Raw genomic sequence first — 18,728 nt, forward strand, 5'->3', positions numbered from 1 at the left:
TCACTGTAGTCGTTTGTGCTGGTGGTGGAGGTGGGATATGTATATCCAGGCCGATTAGTTTGTGGTCAGATCTCACTAGTTGATGATGTTCCCCATACAGTACCTTGATACAAACCCCCAGAGTGAGGTGGTGCTTTGGACCTACACCCATAGTAAGTACCATAGTGTCACATCTGTACATCTTTGCATACTGGTGGTAAGGCTGTCAACAGACGGCCACATAGGGATAAGGAAATGAAAGTATTGATACGCAATGATGGACATGTAAACTGAAAGTGGCATGTTGCCCACACTCGACTCTGCAATGAGGATGTTTGAGGATGCTGATATGTGTGCAGTACTACACAACAGGTACAGGACACACAGGAGCACCCTAGCACTGCAAGCTCACACCTCATACCATGCTAAACAGCCCCAACACACAGAACTAACTTTCACAGGAGGGAGAGTCCCCGTAAATGTCAGGGATACTGGGGTGGCAGGACAGGTAGCATACATCCTACTAAGTATGGAACCACTGATTGAAGGTTCAGTGTCTGTTATTTGACATGTGTATTACTGCAGGTATGAGCACCTGGGTTTCTGTCCAGTTATTGTACATCACAACGGTACATGGTCTGTACACTTGTGTGCGCTGAGACTGGGCCCTGGCCATCTGACCTGTGCATTTCCAGGTACAAGTTTATAGTGCCTGCATATTTGCACTGTTACCTACTGGAAGTGGTACACCTTGTTTGTTGTAGCATGGACTACATCCAGCCCTGCTTACTGTAGCTTTGTTTGCATGCATGATTGCTTGAAATTACCCTGGAACACTGATCCCACCTGCAATGCAGATGTACGGAGCTTCTGTGGATCCCTAGTGACATCTGCAATGCTTACTATACTTATGTCCATGTCTCACTTGACAGAACGTCACTGTTTGTCCTGTTTGCATGTACGTTGCCTGTGACACATTGCATATGAGTTGCCTGGCATTTGCCCACGTGAGCATTCATATATGCCAGCGCTAACAAATCAGACGCACTACACCCTCACATACTCACCTTCTGTACCTTGTTCCCCATTGGCCCTATGTGTTGTTAATTACCATGGCAATCACAATACTATGGTAGCATGTGCAAAGGTCACTTGTCAATCACCTCTATGGTCCAGTTGTGGAATATGTGAGTCATGTGGCAATGTCACAGCTGCCACATGTACACAGTCAACCCTCTCCCCTACCCTTGAACTTACAACACATGTGAGAGATGCAACCACATAGCCAAGCTGGGGGCTAAGCACTCTGAACTCAGTACTGGCATAACCTGTCAGGTGGCGTGACATACTACAGTGACTACAATACCAGTCTGACGTAGACCTACACTGACAGCAATCCAAACACATGAACACACTGGGACATTCTTGGAGCCTCAGAATAGCATCCTGCCTGAGCAGCACACACCTCTGCAGCTGGCACACAGGCAAAAGTTAAGCCGGAACAGAGCAAGTGCAACACATAGCACAGAAATCCTGTGTGCCAAACTGTCACAGCCTGTAGGGCTAGACAACACACCTGCTACAGTTGTGGTAGGTACCTCTATTGTCAGGTACAGTGAGGTCCCACTCACCAGGCTGGACAAGGAGAAAGTCACAATGATATGCCCGTGGGGCACTATGCTCCACCACATAACACAAGCATACAGGTCAGTCAGAGGCATGGACACATATGACTCAGTCATTGTCTGTGCCACTGTGAATGACCTGTGACGTACCTCCCTGGACTACATGATAGGGAACATAGAGGGGTCTCTGAGCATGTGGCACAGGCTGGTATGACCCTGACAATGGTTGGCATCATACCCTCACCAAGAATGCTGCCACAATATGTAGAAAGGGTGTTCTATGTCTACATTTGGCTTATTTTTCAGTGTCATGCATAGGGTATCCAATGCCTGTCAGTGTGTGCTTACATGCTAGGGAAGCCACGATGCTTTGCTAGGGGCAGCTTGCACCTGTCACCCATGGGCCGTTGTATATTGGCAAAGCCTCTTGCTACACACATAGTGCCTTTTTATGCAGGGATCAGATTACATAGCCACCTTCATGGGTATCACACGGGATAGGACACTAATAGTAATGCTACTCAACGCCAGCAGTGTACACCTCAAGATGCATGCAGTGGACACTGTCCTTAGCATGGTGAACTGCAATATCTGTGCAGTAACAGATTCCTGATTCAAGGCTCACAGGTGCACCCCATCACTGCCAGGTTATACCTCATACCTTGCTTGTCATCCTCTACACATGCACCAAACAGGAACAGGGGGGAAGTATCTAAAGGCACCACAGATGCACACACCTCCAGGTTGGTGGCACAGCACAAAGCATCAGGGCCTATCCATGTGCAGCTAACAGTGGGTTAGACTGCCTTCATGTTCTTGGCCTGGCACACACCACCCTCACATACCCAGGAAACACACTTGTCCTCCCTGATAACACTGGGAATATGACGGTCTCTACATACATCATTATATGACTGGCCTGCAACTACCCAAACATAGAATGTGACCATTAATGTAGCTCCAACACCCTAGCTGAAAGGTTCCTAGCATGTAGTCACTGAATTGCTATGGAACAACTTGTTACCACTCCCACAACAGGTGAAAACATGCAGCACCTGTTCATCAACAACATGTAGACTATATGCCCCAGACCAGATGTGTATCCCTCGCTGCTAGGATGACACCATATACAACTCACACTGTATATTCACATACCACATGCAGACCCTGCACAGAAAACCACAGTCATATTGTTATCCAGTGCAAATACCATGTATTCACATGAGGCAGGCGTCATACATGGGAACTATTGACAGTCACAGGTATATATGGCACACACATACATCATGTGTGCATTGCCATTACTGGTTTAATCAATGTCATGCATTATTGTGAACAACAACCCACACACATGGGCATTCTGTGTGACAAAAAACACACATGGCATTTGTAGGATTCAAACCCATACCTAACTGTGCTATGACAGTAGTGAGAGACACAGTAGCAGAGCATGCTATTTGCATTACTGGGAGACTTCCCCTCTTCTGCTGTACTTATAGGTTGCTGACATAATCTCTGTTTAGAGATTGGAATATTCAGCAGCTGGTGTGCTGGTGTGTTGTACTAGTTGCCAAAAGGGACAGTTCTCTCACACATATAATTGCACACACCCCACCCCACCCCACACCACACACTTGCAGGATTCAAACCCCTACCTAACTGTGTTATGACACTAGCATGAGACGCAGTAGTAGAGCGCACTATTTGCATTACTGGGAGATTTTCTCTCTTCTGCTGTACTTATAGGTTGCTGACATCATCTCTGTTTAGGGATCGGAATATGCAGCAGCTGGTGTGTTGTACTAGTTGCCAAAAGGGACAGTTCTCTCACACATGTAATTGCACACACACACACACACACACACACACACACACACACACACACACACACACATGCCAGATTCAAACCCCTATCTAACTATGTTATGACACTAGCATGTGATGCAGTAGCAGAGCGCGCTATTTGCATTACGGGAAAACATGCCCTCTTCTGCTGTACTTATAGGTTGCTGACATCATCTCTGTTTAGAGATTGGAATATGCAGCAGCTGGTGTGCTGTACTAGTTACCGAAAGGGATAGTTCTCTCACACATGTAATTGCACACACACACACTACTTCCCCACCACACACACACCCTTGCCATCCGCAGGATTCAAACCCCTACCTAACTATGTTATGACACTAATATAAGACGCAGTAGCAGAGCACGCTATTTGCATTACTGGGGGATTTTCCCTCTTCTGCTGTACTTATAGGGTGCTGACATCATCTGTGTTTAGAGGGGGAATATGCAGCATCTGGTGTCTTGTAGTACTTGCCAAAAGGGACATTTCTCTCACACATATAATTGCACACACCATGCAAGTATCTGTTGCTCAGAAACTGTTTGTGGTACTTTATTGCCATAGCTTTCCCTATCTCTAGGAACAACTTGTGTACTGTGGCAGATGTATGCATGTGAGTGGGATCCACTACCTTACTTATGTCTCTGTTGTAATTTCACTGTGTGCACTGGGCAGATTTCTGTATTGTGGGAGGTTGCTGTATTAACACATACACATGCCAGATATGTGTGTGCAACAGCTGAACTGTGAGATGGCCTATGTGTGTGAGCATGCCCAGTTCACAGTTCATATGGCTTCCTGACTGACACGTCTCATTTATCTAAGTGTGTGAGCATGCCCAGTGTGTACTTTCCATATGTTAAGATCTGTGGTCCAGCACATTTGTGTTAGTGTATGGACTTCATCTAGATTTCACATGTACAGTTCAGTGTTGGACATCAGGTTGTGTTCTTACTTGCCAACTGCTTTGTGTGTGAACCTAACAGGCATTATGCTGTGCCTGCAGGGTTGCCATGGGATAGTTTGCATACAGTTGTCAACATCCTTTTTGACTGGCCAAACTTTATTGTCTTATAGTGTACTGGTTCAGTACTTTCACTGTGGTGGACATTATCATCGGTTTTAGTCCTAGCACTGCTTGATATATTTGTAGTGCACACACCAGACTGGTTGAGGGGCAGTTGTGTAGATATGACCATGTTGCTTTTTGTTCAGATATGGCCAACATAGCACAAGATTGTCCAACATTGTTCATGTATTCCACAACTTGTGTGGACAGTGACAAACAATGGCCATGTGCCCTAGGCCATTTGTACTGCTAGTCAGACAGTGTTTGTCCTTCAGCACACATATTCACTGGTCTTTGCTTTGACATATTTCAAGGTTAGTGTGCTGTGCCTCTGTCTACCTGTGACATACTGGTGATATCCAGGGTAAACCTACCATATCACATCCATCAGCATTATTCCCCTGGATGACAGTCAATAAGGGGCTCCCTGGATAACCTGTACTGTGGTTAAGTCATGCGTGGAGTGAGCTTCTGGGTCATGGATCAATCAGTACAGCATGTCCTGTTTATGTCAGTGCTGGGGTACAGGCCTGTCATGTGCGTAGGTCACCAGCATTCAGAATTTACATGGTGCCAAGTGTCCATTGATTCCAGCTTGCTCATGGCTTTGTACATTCGGCACAGATCACCTCTATCCGCACAGTATAGCAGTGTGTTTAACCAGGCAACACATGGCATCTGTTACAGCTTTGAGATACTCCTGGTGGTGTATTTTTGTGGTCTTTCTAGTTGATGCAGGTGTCTGCTACTGTACATCCCACAAGGGCCATTGTAAGCAATTGTGAGGCTGACGATAGATGACTAGAGAGGCACAATGACCTCCCCTGACCTAGCTGTGCTTACCTTCATGATTACATGGGTATATGGTATGTGTCTGCAGCCAGTACAGACACATGGTTGTCACATGCAGGATATCTATCACCTTGTGTCCCCAGGTCTCTTATTGCTCCTGATGTCCTTAATGTGTTAACACCTATGTGGTATATTGTGGACACGCACTGTGTTTCCACAGGGGCTCACTATATACTATTGTGAATTATGCTGGTTGACATGGCTGTTCCACCACTTGCCTGTTTCTATGTGTGCCTTTTGTAGGCTGCTCATGTCAGCTGGAGGGTCCCATATGGTGACCAGTTTTTATTTATCTGCAAACCTGTTCAGACACAATCCTTCCATGTTGGCCTGTACCTGTGTGACATATATACCATGCGAGACAGGTCCCACGACTGTGCCATGTGGGATGCCATGTGTACCTGGTTTGTAGTCTGACATGGCTGAGGCATTTCTGACCAGGTCAGTTCTGTCCTTGAGCTGGTTTGCAAGCCATCTACTTGGATAGGGGTGTATAGTTAGGCTGGTGAGCTTATCTGTACTGAACTACTGGGATATTTTAAGGAAGGATTTTGCAAGGTCCGGATAGGCTGTGTGAACCACATTCCCCTCATCCATGGCCTTTGTGCATGTGTCACATGAATTGGACATGTTTAAAGGGCAGGATCTGCCCTATGACAGCCACACTGGGTAGGGTCCAATGTCTGTAGGTACCCAATATCATTATTCCTGGTCTCCATGATGATCCTCTCCATTACTTAGCTGACCAGGATGGTCAGGCAGGGTTGAGGGGTGATACTTTGCAGTATCCATTCAGGCACCACCTTTGTGGTGAGGGACCACTGTTGCTGTACACCGCTCTTTGGGCACATATCCTGTGGTAAGCTGAGAGTGAGCAGTGCTGCTATTTGGTGTTCCATTCTTCTTACAGTTCTGGTTGGACACAACCCAGGACACCATCTGGTACCATTGATGCTGTGTGGTTTGCTTTGTAGATGCTGCCTGTTACCTCAGCATCTGCAATGTCATGGGGCCGGCACTCTGCTGGGATAGATATTTGGCAGTCTGGTGCTGGTGGTGAGTTTGCAAAGAATCTGGATGTTGACAATGTGTGTGGGTTTGGTGTATTGTTTGTGATATTTGGGTAATGCAGATCATATCTGTGGATTACCACTATGCTTCCTCCCATCAGTTAAGACAGCTGTGTGATTATCCTTTGTGTCCTGCGCAATTTGTCTCATCATAGGGTCATAGGTTCATACTAGGCTATCTGTCCTGGCCATGTTTGTGCCTAGACAGGCTGTATGTGGCTTTCATCACCACTTGCAATGTGCATATTATGCCCATTTAGGGTTTACTTTACTAGATGTGACACAGAGATGGCTACCAGTGTTAACCTACTATCTCCCATGCACTCAACTGGATTTCTCTTGTAGAGTATGAGTGTGGAGCTATGCCTAACATGGACTGGGATTCTGTTCCAGACTGTAAGGTGCCTCTGGGTTATGTATCTGTCCCTCCAGCACATCCCATTTATGTATGTGATGCGTTCAGATATCTCGCTGTGGTGTCACTGCTGGATTTGTGGTTTCTGCAGTGGAGCATGTCAATTAATTCTGGATTGGACTTGGCCTTGTACATCAGGCATGCATCGCCTCTGACTGGGCAGTATGCATGTGAATTGGTCTGGGGTTTCTTCAGCCAGCCAGCAGATGACAATAGTTTGGACCCTTTATCCTCTTGGTGAGGTACGTTTGTGGTCTTTCTGACTGCTGCAGGTGTCAGGTATGGTACATCCAAAATGGGGCATTGTTGTCATGTATGGGCCTGATAAGTGTGGAGTATGGAGGCACAGTGACCTCTCTTGATCTACATGTGCATCCTTTCATGTTAAGGTGGGCAATATAGCAGGTCTTACTGGCCACCTTGGGAATGTCAGTGTCACATGACAGATTACTGTCCACTTGTGTCCCTAGGTTCATGATTACTACTTTCACACATACTTTGTGTGCCTTGTTTGGTATTTGGTGACACATTCATACTCTGCAGTGCCTTCATTAAGGCTGCTGGGGTTCCTGCATTTGGGAGGGTGGTCTGTAGCTGGCTGCAAACTGGGACACAGTTCAAGCCACTGTTACCTGCCCATGGATAGTTCATGCTGCTTCTTGCTGTGGTACCAACCTGGGGGTGTGGTAATCCTTGACAATTATTGATAGCCACACTCCTATTGTAGTTTGTTCCATGTTTTAGGGCTGTGCAGCATGGTATATGGCATGACCTGGTAGTATTAGGGTGATCTTATGAGCCTTGACCCTGGTTTCTGTTACAGAACAGATATTACCATTCTCCATGCTGGGGTGAGATTGGTCTGTATGCATCTTGCAGTTTAGACCTCTGGCATTGGGTAGCATTACATTCAGGTTGTTACACCTTGTGCTACCTATGGTGGTGTGTTTGTGTTTCCAGCCTTACCTATTCAAAGCACAGTGGGAGTGACAGCAGCCTTTGCCAGTATCCACACAGCCAGGTGTGCTGGATGTGTGCCATCCCTAGCAGGTGGTGCATTCTGTCTTGCTCAGCATCTCATCCCAGGCTGTCAGACATTTGGTTTCCTGTGACTTGCAGAAAATACTTCAGCCAATTATTGTACTTGGTCTTGTTGTCTTCAGAGTGTGGCATCATGCTTGGTGCGGGTGGGATGTTGGCAGGGTCATCATGTTTACATATACTAGATGGTGTTACATGGCTTAACACATGGCAATCGTGCCTCAGGTGGTGCTGCAGGGCTGACTATGTCGGATGCACATACTACACTCCCTGTACATGTTTGACTGCAGGTTGTGTCATGTTAGGCATCCCTTTTACTATATGAGTGAGTCAGAGAGGGGTATCATTCCCATGGTTCCTACTGAGCCAGTGTATGTGCTATGCATTGCCTCTTTGCCAAGGCCAGGGCATACTGGGCACGCCTCCTTCTGCCTACTGGGGCAGGCTCAGGTTGTTCCTCCTCCGAGTCATGCTCTGCCTGTGATGACCTTGGCAATGGTGGAGGGCTGTTTGTCCAACCCCTATGCTGGTTCTGCTGCAGCTGTTTTCGCAGAATCATATTATGTAGCATAGCACATACCATAACAATTTGGGTACATGTAGTTGGTGAGTACTGCAAGGCTCCACCAGATGTGTCCAGGCACCGGAACCATGACTTGTGCAGCCCAAACACACGCTCTATTACATTTCGTGTTTGTGCGTGTGCCTCATTATGGCGTTCTTGTTCGGGTGTGTGTGCATTTCTGATGGGTGTCATCAGCCAAGGCTCCAGTGTGTATCCAGCATCCCCCACTAAGTGACCATGTGGGATGTCCCCATTGCCAAATGTCTGGTACAGCTGCATCAGATGCCAGATATGGGAATCATGGTAGCTTCCAGGGCAGCCAGCACACACATTGGTTATTATGCCCTGGGCATCACACATGACCTGGCAGTTGATGTAGGGGAAGCCCTTGCGGTTAATGTAGGCCCTACCCCACTCACCAGCTGGTGCCTTGATGCGTATATGCGTGCAGTCTATTGCACCCACTACCTCAGGGTATTCCGCTATTTGCTGGAAGAGACACATATTGCTGGCCAATGCCTCATGGGAATTGGGGAAATATACATGGTCTCCGACATGTGCTGACCTGGCATCCAGGAACTGGTGCAGTACCCTGGATGCTGATGCCTGTGAGATCCCCATCATATCACCAGTTGGTCTCTGGAAGGTACCTGTTGCTAGTATTCTTAGGCCAACACATACCTTGGTTTCCACTGGGATGGGTTCCCCTCTGTTGGTTCTGTGTGTGAGGCGTGGCCTGCACAGCTCAACAATTTGCTGAAGGAGGTCTCTGTCCACTCTATAGCGCTCCACTATCTCCAGCTCATGTAACCCCTGGTAGGTGACCCTGGGCCTGTACACTCTACTCTGTCTCCTCACTGTGGGTTGTCTGGCAGCATTTGCATTGTCACCACCCTCAGCAAGTCGCCTATGTCTCCTTATGACAGCTATGGCAGCCCCTAGCATTTTTGGACCGAGTGAAGCTTTTTCAGTTTTCACTTCTAATAGCTTACTCCTGTGTTGCAGTGTCTCTTGAGAGAAACATACTGCACTGCTGTTTGCAGAGTTTTAAGTGCTGGGCTGGGCTAGTATTCTGCCTGTGTAATTGCCTGCTTCTAATTGTTTTCACCTGCTAGCTCCAGCAGTATTCCCTGCTAGCTTCCTACTATTTCTCCTGCTTCCTTTTTCCTTTCTGTTTCCTCAGGGAGGAGCAATGCACATACAAGCAAAAACATGCTCACAGTGGCTTACACGCACGCACACATGCTTACACGGGGTAGAATCTGCTTATTCGGTTTAACACACGTGCACACCAGCGCAAACAGTCTTACAAGTCTGTCAACAGGCTCCTACATGCTCCCTCTGCCTTACACGCATGCACTCGCACTTACACACGTGCACACTGTCCTACTCGCGCCTCCTGGCACACACACGCGCGCATGCACACCCAGCAAGAAACTTTGGTGTTAGCAACAGTGTACACCTTCCATTTCTTGACTTTCCCATGCTTATCTTGTGGCACTCTTCTTTCCATGATGTGTGACTGACATCTGTCACTTAACACTGTCCTCCAATGAACTGCATTTCTTTCTGTCATTCCCCCCTGTGATGTCAACTATCTCCTACTCTGTTACTCCCCCTTATGTAACTCTTACACTACTCGGATTGTGCTCATTTGCTATGTGACAGTGAGATTCAGTATCCTAGCACTCATTTACATAAGATTGCCTACTAATGCTTAGTTACATGCCTTACACTCAGCTTCCACCCTTAGCAACCACTAAACGGTGGCCATGTTGTTTTTGGTCTGCTGGTCCCTGCATTGTAAATCCATGCATTTCATAAAACCCATATTTGTGGGTTTATAACCTTCATTTTTAGGTTTTATATAGCGCAGCCCATTTGCGCAGGGCTGCGCTGCGTTTAAACATTGGCAATTGCCGAAAAATAAAAAATAATATTTTGTCATGTTTGCATGGGGGTACCTTGCCAGTGGCCATATATTTGGCCATTGGCATGCTGCCTGACAAATATCCACACTTTATTTGGAGCTGACATTGCTCCATTGTGTTATTTGCAGAAACGTACTCAGTTGTCAACTGAGTACATTTCTGCAGCTAACACGACTCTTACACGGGCTGGTTTCAGCTTCGTGGGTCGCTAATCTACCTCATTTGCAAGCCTTTCGGCTGCAAGTGAGGTAATTAGCATATCCACACCCAGTCCGTGTAAGAGACGTTTTAGCTGGTCTCTTACACAGAATTTCGGGCTGTTCCTGGATCGCGATGGCTGCATGGAGTCTTACACGACTCTTAGACTCCGTGCAAGCCATCGTGTATCCTGCCCATTATTTGTTCATACATTTTGTTTCATTGCTTACTAGAAGACTGTTCCAAACTACAAATTTAAAACACATTCTAACAAGTGGTGCTATATTATACAAGGAATATAATTTAATACAATCAGTTTAATACAATCAGGAAAGTGAATCAAAGAATGCATACATGTATGCTTGCTCACAGGATGCAGGAGATCAATATAGGGGAGGAGACCAGTCACTGATGGAGTCCCCCAGGGTTTGGTGCTGAGACTTTTTATGTTTGGCATATACATCTCAAAGGTAGAAGGAAATACCAAAGGGCTTTGGCCAACTAAGTTTGAGATGATTGCAAGCTAGGAGCAGTTATTGAATCCCCAAATGACTTAGCCATCATGCAGGAAGGTTTGTCCCAAACGATAACTGGTGCCAGAATCATGAACTGAAACTAAACTCCAAGAAATACATTATAATATCCTTTTGGAAGACATTTACACAAGGGAACTGCCAAATTGACAATGTCGCCTGAGAACTTACCCAGTTGTTTGGCATTTGGGAACTTGTATGTACAGTGACCGAACTTTTGACCAACATGCCCCCAGAGTCATACTATATTGCACAGCTTATAAACAAATTGATTTTGACTAGATCTAGAGATGTTATTTTCCCCCTTTACAAAGCCCTCATTAGGTCAATCATTTTGTATAATGCCCACTTTAGCATGTATCTGTCCAGACCCATGCAATAATTGAAATATCCACAGAATACCTTACAAAAAGGATACAAGTCCTAAACAACAGTTCTTGCATGGACCACCTCAAAGATTTATCGCTATACTCAGTATCCTACAGAGTGCTTAGAGGTGACATGTCTGGCATACAAGGCATCCTCCAACCTAATACAGATGGACCTACTGAACAACAGCAAGTCAAATGGCATCACAAATACTCAGTCCATGTATCTAAGTAAAACAAAGCTCATCCCTGTCCACATTCAAATGCAACTTGGATCTAAGGATGGGTAATAGAAAATGTACTCCGGAATTGCCCCTCATCCCACTAATGGATAGAGGCAGTTCCTAAATGCTGCATCCCTTACATGGGTCCCCTCAAATTATCTACAGTGTGATCACATTTATTCTCACTAGGGCTAATATACAATTATCAGCCATGGGATAGGTAAGACCAATCAGGAAATGTTAATTCAAGCACCAAAAGGGAAATTGGCTAAGCTTAAAATGTCCTCCAAGTGAACCTATGTTGTGGTAGTAAATAGTTTTAAAAAATTGCCCTTTTTAGATCACTAAGTGCCCCTCTCATCTTCTACCTCCCCAGTCTCCAACAGCTTCTGGCAGCTCTGACTTTGTGTTTTAAATATAATTCAGTTTGTGAATTGTCTGATGAAGGCTACTTCACCTGAAAGCGCTTACACTGAGTGTCTTAATAAATAACTGTTATTTTACAGCGTGGTAGTCCAAATTTTATTACTTTCTTCACTTGTTCTGGTTGCTGAATTTGAACCTTTAGTGTTCTAGGTCCTGTTTTGACTCTTAATAACATGAACATTCACAGGGGAAGACATAGCTTTGCATATTTTAGTTATTTATTTTATTTTACATTTGTTTACCGGGATAGTCCAACTGGATACATGTCCATTTTCAGCGGAGGCCCGGGGAGAAAAGCTCCACATAGACAAACTTACATAGATTACACAGAAGTTAGCAAACAATTATAAAAAAAAAAAGTGATTATATACAATGGCTCAGTAGTGTTCCCTAGTAGGGACTCACAATTCTCATGGACAGACACAATTAAAAGTAAAAGACATAAGATTGGAAGCAGAGCTTGGTGACTTAGTTACAAATTATGATAATTAGAGAATATGCTTTCAGTTTACAAGTTAATCAGGGTTGGTACATGGGCAAAGCCAATTCACTTTGAGATACTGCTTGAGTGTTTTTTTGTAAGAGACTTTTGGAGGATTGTAGGGTTATATAGTTTGGCAATAAATTCCAGATTTTGCCAACGGAGTTGGCAAACAGAGATTCACCAGCAGAGTTATTAGCTTTGTGGGTTTGGACCAGTAGTTTATCGGCTGACTGTAGGGATCTGAGGTTGGTATATGGCTTAATAATATTTTTAAGTGTGGGGGTATCCTCAGGGTGGAACAAAATGTGTGCAATTAAGAGTTGATTGAATTGAATTAAGCTGGGCAGTTCTAGCCACTCTAGTTGTTTAAGGTTCTGGCAGTGGTGGGTTCTATAGGTGGAGCCAGTGGTGAATCTGGCAATATGATTGTAGCTATCGGACAGCTAACCTAGTTTGGATTTGTTGAGGTTTGAGAGTACAAGCGAGGTATATAAAAGAGTAGAGAGTAGGTGTGATCAGGCGACTGCAGTCCTAGCCTGTGGGGTTAAAAATGTCTTTTTTCTATAGAGTGATCCAAGCTTCTTATTGATGGTCTGTATGGTTTTGTGGACCTGTAGGTCAAATTTGAGATTATTGTCCATGTTAACCCCTAGCAGTTTGGTGTGATGATCTGGGGAAATAGTGGTACCATTGTTAGATGTGACAGAGAAAGAAAATGTGGTAGATCTACTAATGCGGGAGAAGAGTAGAAGTTTAGTTTTATTGGCGTTCAGAAGTAGGCGTTGGTTGGTGAGCCATTTCTCGATAGTGTTAAATGTATTTTGGGTTAAGGTTTGTAGTTCAGATGGGGAGGTGGCTGAACAGATCAGAGTGGAATCATCTGCATATTGAATACAGGTAGCTTTAGGGATAGCAGTGTGAAGGTTGTTGATAAAAATGGAGAAGAGTAGTGGACCTAGTATGGTCCCTTGAGAGACACTAAGTGTGAGAGGTAGCTGGCTGGAGAGTTTGCCCTGCCACAGTACCACCTGTTGTCTACCAGTCAGGTAGGTCTAGAACCACTGGATAGCAGGCTTGTTGAGGGAAATAGATTTTAGCGAAAGAATGAGAAGTTCATGGTTGACCATGTCAAAGGCTTTTGATAGGTCAAGAAAGAGGGCAGAGGTTAGCCTATTGTCATTCCTGTTTTGGTTCATGGCAGTAGTAAAGGAAAGGAGGGCTGAGCTGGTGCTGTGGTATGGCCTGAAACCATGCTGGGAGTTGGATAGTAAGTTATTCTGTTTAAGGTATTGCATTAGTTGCTTGTGTACACATTTCTCCATTATTTTGGTTAGTGGGGAAAGAATGGCAGTGGGTCTATAGTTGGATATGTCTGAGGAGCCACGACCTTTATGGAGTGGGATGATGTAAGATATTTCCAGAGGGAGGGGATAGCTTTTTTTGATAAGGTTCTGTTGATGAATATAGATATGGGATATGCAATGGCATCTGCAGCTATTTGTAGGTACCCTGCAGGGAGGAGGTCAGCAGCGAGTGTGGTACGTTTTAGTTTTTTAGAAGTGTTTTGATAAAACTAGTGGATATTGGTTGGAAGCTAAATCCAGTGTGATTATTGGGTAGATTAGGCATGTGGTTTAAGTTAGAGGGGGTTAGTTGATTTGTTAGGGATTGGATTATTTCAGTGAAAAAGTTATTAAAGGCACTAGCTATGGTCTCTGGGGAACTATGGGTGTAGTTAGCTGAGGTTGGGGTGGTGGAATGACCTGGACGAAGTCATTGATTTAAGCCTGCCCAGAACTTTTGAGGGTTGCTATGGTGTTTTGTAGGAGATTTTGGTAGAAGTTTTTTTATCCAGTAAAATGGATTTTTGTATCATTCCTGAGTTGATGATATTTTAGATGGTCAAGTGGGGCTTTAGTTGTTCTCCAGCTGGCCCAGGCTCTGTTTCTAGTTTTGATTTTAGCTTTGGTATCTTTTGTGAGCTATGGTGGTGTGTTTGATCTAGTTTTTATTGTATGTGCTGGAGCATGGGAATCAAGGATACTTAGGAATTTAGTGTTAAAGTGATCTACGGCCTCCTCTAATGTTAGATTTTTTAGTTTTGACCAGTCAACTGCTTTTAATTTGTTTTAGAATATAGCAGCATCAATTCTTTCCTGTTTCTGTTTTATATTTGGGCTGGTGAGGGTTTCCTGCCTTATGTTTTATGATATAAGTTAGACAACGGTCACTGAAGTCATCAGGGAGAGTACCAGCTGTGTACAGTTGGGGTTGGTTATTAACTAGTATCCAGTTTAGGATACTTTCCCTGTTGGTTGGTTTGTTTTTCCTAGTGGGAGAGATTATAGTCTGTTTAAACCCAGATAAGTTTATATGGGTGAGGGGGTTGGAGGAGCAGGGGTGCCAGTCGGTGTTAAAGTCACCAAAAACTATAATTTCTTGGGGATAGGTAGTGAATAACCAGTAAAGGATATCTTCTAGGGTATTTAGGTTGTTGCCTGGTGGAATGTATGCACAATGTTCAAGTGCTTGTTCTGGTTAATCTGTAGCTTGGTTATGAAGAGTTCTGCGTTATTGAATTGGGGAGGTTGAATGGTGTCTCTATTAACGGTTAGAGTATTTTTGTAAAGGACTGCTATCCCACCTCCTATCCTTGTAGCACTGTCTAACCAGTGAATATTGTATCCTGGAGGTAGTATCTCATTGTCAGTAGTACTGGGTTTTATCCAGGTTTCAGTAAGACACATAACGTCTGGGGAGTGGGTTGCTAGGAGGGTGTGTAGGTTGGGAATCTTATTGTTAATACTTCTAATATTTAGGTGAAATGCTAGGAGGGAACTAGTGGGAGTATACATGGGTAGCTTGACTGTGGGGGCTGTGGTAGGGGAGTGGAGGTTATTGGGTGTGGGTGGGCCAGGGTTGGGATGAATGTCTCCATGTGTTATAAGATTATAGTGACAGGATATTCTGAGCTTTAGGAGTTTGTTTATAAGTTTTATATAGTCTTTGTCTTTAGGATTATATTTTGTGGCTGTACAGGGGTGGTATTTTATAGAGGGTGGTATATTCGGTGTGCTGGGGATGTTAAAGTGTTTGATGTTATGTGTGAGGTTGTGGGTATCTGACCATTTAGGTAGTGAATACCATGGTCAAGTTTTTGTTGGTAGGCAGTGAGATGGTAAAATAGAAACAGTATAGGCATTAGGGTAATTAGCATTTTTTTGCTTGTTTGCATTTTGTTAGGGGGCAGGCCAAATTGTGATGGCTGACTGTGCTAACAGGGTGTGGAAGAATGGGAGAGAAGGAAATGGGTTAAGGGGGAGGGTTGTTCAATAATGTATGAGGTGCTGATTGGTACTTAGCAGGAAGGGAGTGGCAAAGTCTGGTTTAAATTTAGCACTAGTGAGGGTGGGTGGAATTTGGGGGCAGGGAGCGGAGTGGGGCTAACACTGACTCCAAGAGTTACCTTGGGCTTTTGTTTTGTATGATTGTATGTAAGCAATGTCTTTGGCTGTACTTTAATTTGTTTTACTTTTGTTTTATTTTGACACCAATTTTTAGGCTTATTTTAATAGAATCCTATGGGTAAACTAGCAAATTTAGTCAATATGGAGGGAGCCAAATTACTGTAGGGACAGTCTAGAAGCAAAACTTTACCAAAGTAAAAAGTAAATGCTTGGGATTGGAACACTGTGTGAGTGTAAGGCTAATTCAAGGTATTATAGTTAAATCTAGTGGCAATTGCCTGGATCCCTTCACTGTTGTTGTGCATACACCTTTAAACCTCAACAGTTTACAAAAACTAAATTGTAATTCCCTATTACTATAGAAAAGCTGGAAGGAGTCAGGTTCTTGCTTTCCAGAGGTTTTACTTAGTTAAGATAGCCAGCTTCAGTGGAGAAGGTAGAAATTCCTTTATGCAGTTAATCCCAGGTGGGGGTGAGGGGGTCACTCAAGAAAGAAACCCGTGCAAATTGATGTGCAGGCACAATGAACAGAGGGGTAGAAAAGGTACAACAGCTACAGATATGCACACCTAGTCACTGAAAGAGGAGTTAAGGCTATAAAAGAAAACATCCTCATGACTACCTGGATGATTGCCATGCTGTAGCTGTCTCTCACCCTGGTAATGGGAAATGAATGGGCATGTTTGTAGATGAGGCTCAGTGGTTGGCAGGCATGGGAAAGAAATAAGAATGAAAAAAGGTTTTAACTGAGAAGGTCACAGTTCTGAAACATTAAGAAGGAAATAGGGAATTCATAGGTTCATAGGTTCATAGGTTTATACTAGGCTATCTGCCCTAAGGCATTTATAAGCCTAGCCCAAATTATTGTGGCTTACGCCACCCCTTATATGAAAAAATACTGTGCCCATTAGTTTGTTGTGCCTCTGTCCAGCAGTGACCCAGAGATGATTCCCGGGGTAAACCTACGATCTCCCATCCACAGGTCTAGATTTCTCTTGAACAGAGTCAGCGAGGTGCTCTGCCTCACATGGACCGGGATTTTATTCCACAGCATAGGGAGTCTCTGAGTGATAAATCTATCCCTCCAGCACGTCCTATTTATATCCGTGCTAAGGTTTAAGTCGCTTGCTCTAGTGGTTTTGGTGGATTTGGATTTTTGAGGTGGAGCATGTCCATTAATTCGGGTTGGACATGGCCTTGTATGTCAGGCACATGTCACCTCTGAGCAGACGGTATGCGACTGAATAGAGCTGGAGTTTCTTCAATCTGGCAGCATATGACAGATTTTGGAGTCCCTTTATCCTTTTGGTGAGGAACTTTTGGGGTCTCTCCAATTGCTGCAGATGTCGGGTGAGATACATCCCAAATGGGGCATTGTACTCGATCATTGGTCTGATAAGTGAAGAGTACAGGGGAACAATGACCTCACTAGATCTGGATGTGAATCCCTTCATGATCAGGTGGGCAATGTAGAAGGTCTTTCTAACCACTTTAGCAATGTGAGTGTCAAAAGAAAGGCCTGGTTTGTCAAGTACATTTGATCCTGGTGTTCCAGCTGTTCCTGCATGGTTCATAGGTTCATAGGTGTGTACTAGGCTAATGGCCCTGGAACCTTTACAAGTCTAGCCCATAGGATTACCCTGGCATCATGCCACCCAACCTTAGTTCCTAGTGCCTCTGTCAAGTACACCCACTGGAGTGATCCTAGGGGTAAATTTTCTATTTCCCATCCACTCATCAAGATTTCTCTTGAAGAGGGCCAGTGAGGTGCTCTGCCTAATGAGGGAAGAGTAAAGGGAGACAATTACCTCTTTCTTCCTGGATGCAAAACCCTTAGTAATGAGATGTGCCACATAGAAGGACTTTCTAACCACAGTGGCAATGTGGTGGTCAAAAGAGAGGTTGCTGTCAACCTGTGTTTCCAGATGTCTTATAACACCTTCAATGTTCAGTGGGCTACCATCAATGTGGTAATTCAGTTTCCCAAGGGGGATGATGACACATTTTGTGGCACTGAGCTTAAGACAATGGTTCTGACACCAGTCGTTGGTGTCATTGAGGCCTTTCTGTAGGATGTCAACATCACTTGGGAAGTTAATGATAGCTCCCAGCTTGCAATTATCTGCAAACTTTGTCAGCCAGAGTCCCTTTGTGTTGGCCTGGACTTCAGAGAAGTAGATACTAAACAGGAGAGAACCCAGGACTGAACCCTTTGGGACTGCACTTGTGACTCGTCAGCAGTCTGACTTGGAGTCAGCTACCTTCACACTGTGGGCTCTATCTGTGAGCCAGTTTGCAACCCACCTAATGATATAGGGGTTGATGCCTAGCTTAGTGAGTTTTTCTATGATTCCTGAGTGGGGAATGGTATTCAAAGGCCTTGGCCAGATCAAGGTAGGCTGTATGAACCACCTTGCCTTCATCCACAGCTCTGCTGACTGACTCAAAGAAGTTGACCAGGTTGACCAGGCATGATCTACCCTTCACAAAACCAAACTGTGTAGGATCCAGAGTTTGGAGATTCCCTATATCCTTGTTTATTAGGTCTATGATGATGCATTCCATAGCTTTGCATATCAGACTCGTCAGGCTAATTGGACAATAATTCCCGGGGTCGTATTCACTCCTCCTTTGT

Source organism: Protopterus annectens, chromosome 8.part0 (assembly GCF_019279795.1).
Source record: "Protopterus annectens isolate FY-2018-M chromosome 8.part0, PAN1.0, whole genome shotgun sequence".
Lineage (NCBI taxonomy): Eukaryota > Metazoa > Chordata > Ceratodontiformes > Protopteridae > Protopterus > Protopterus annectens.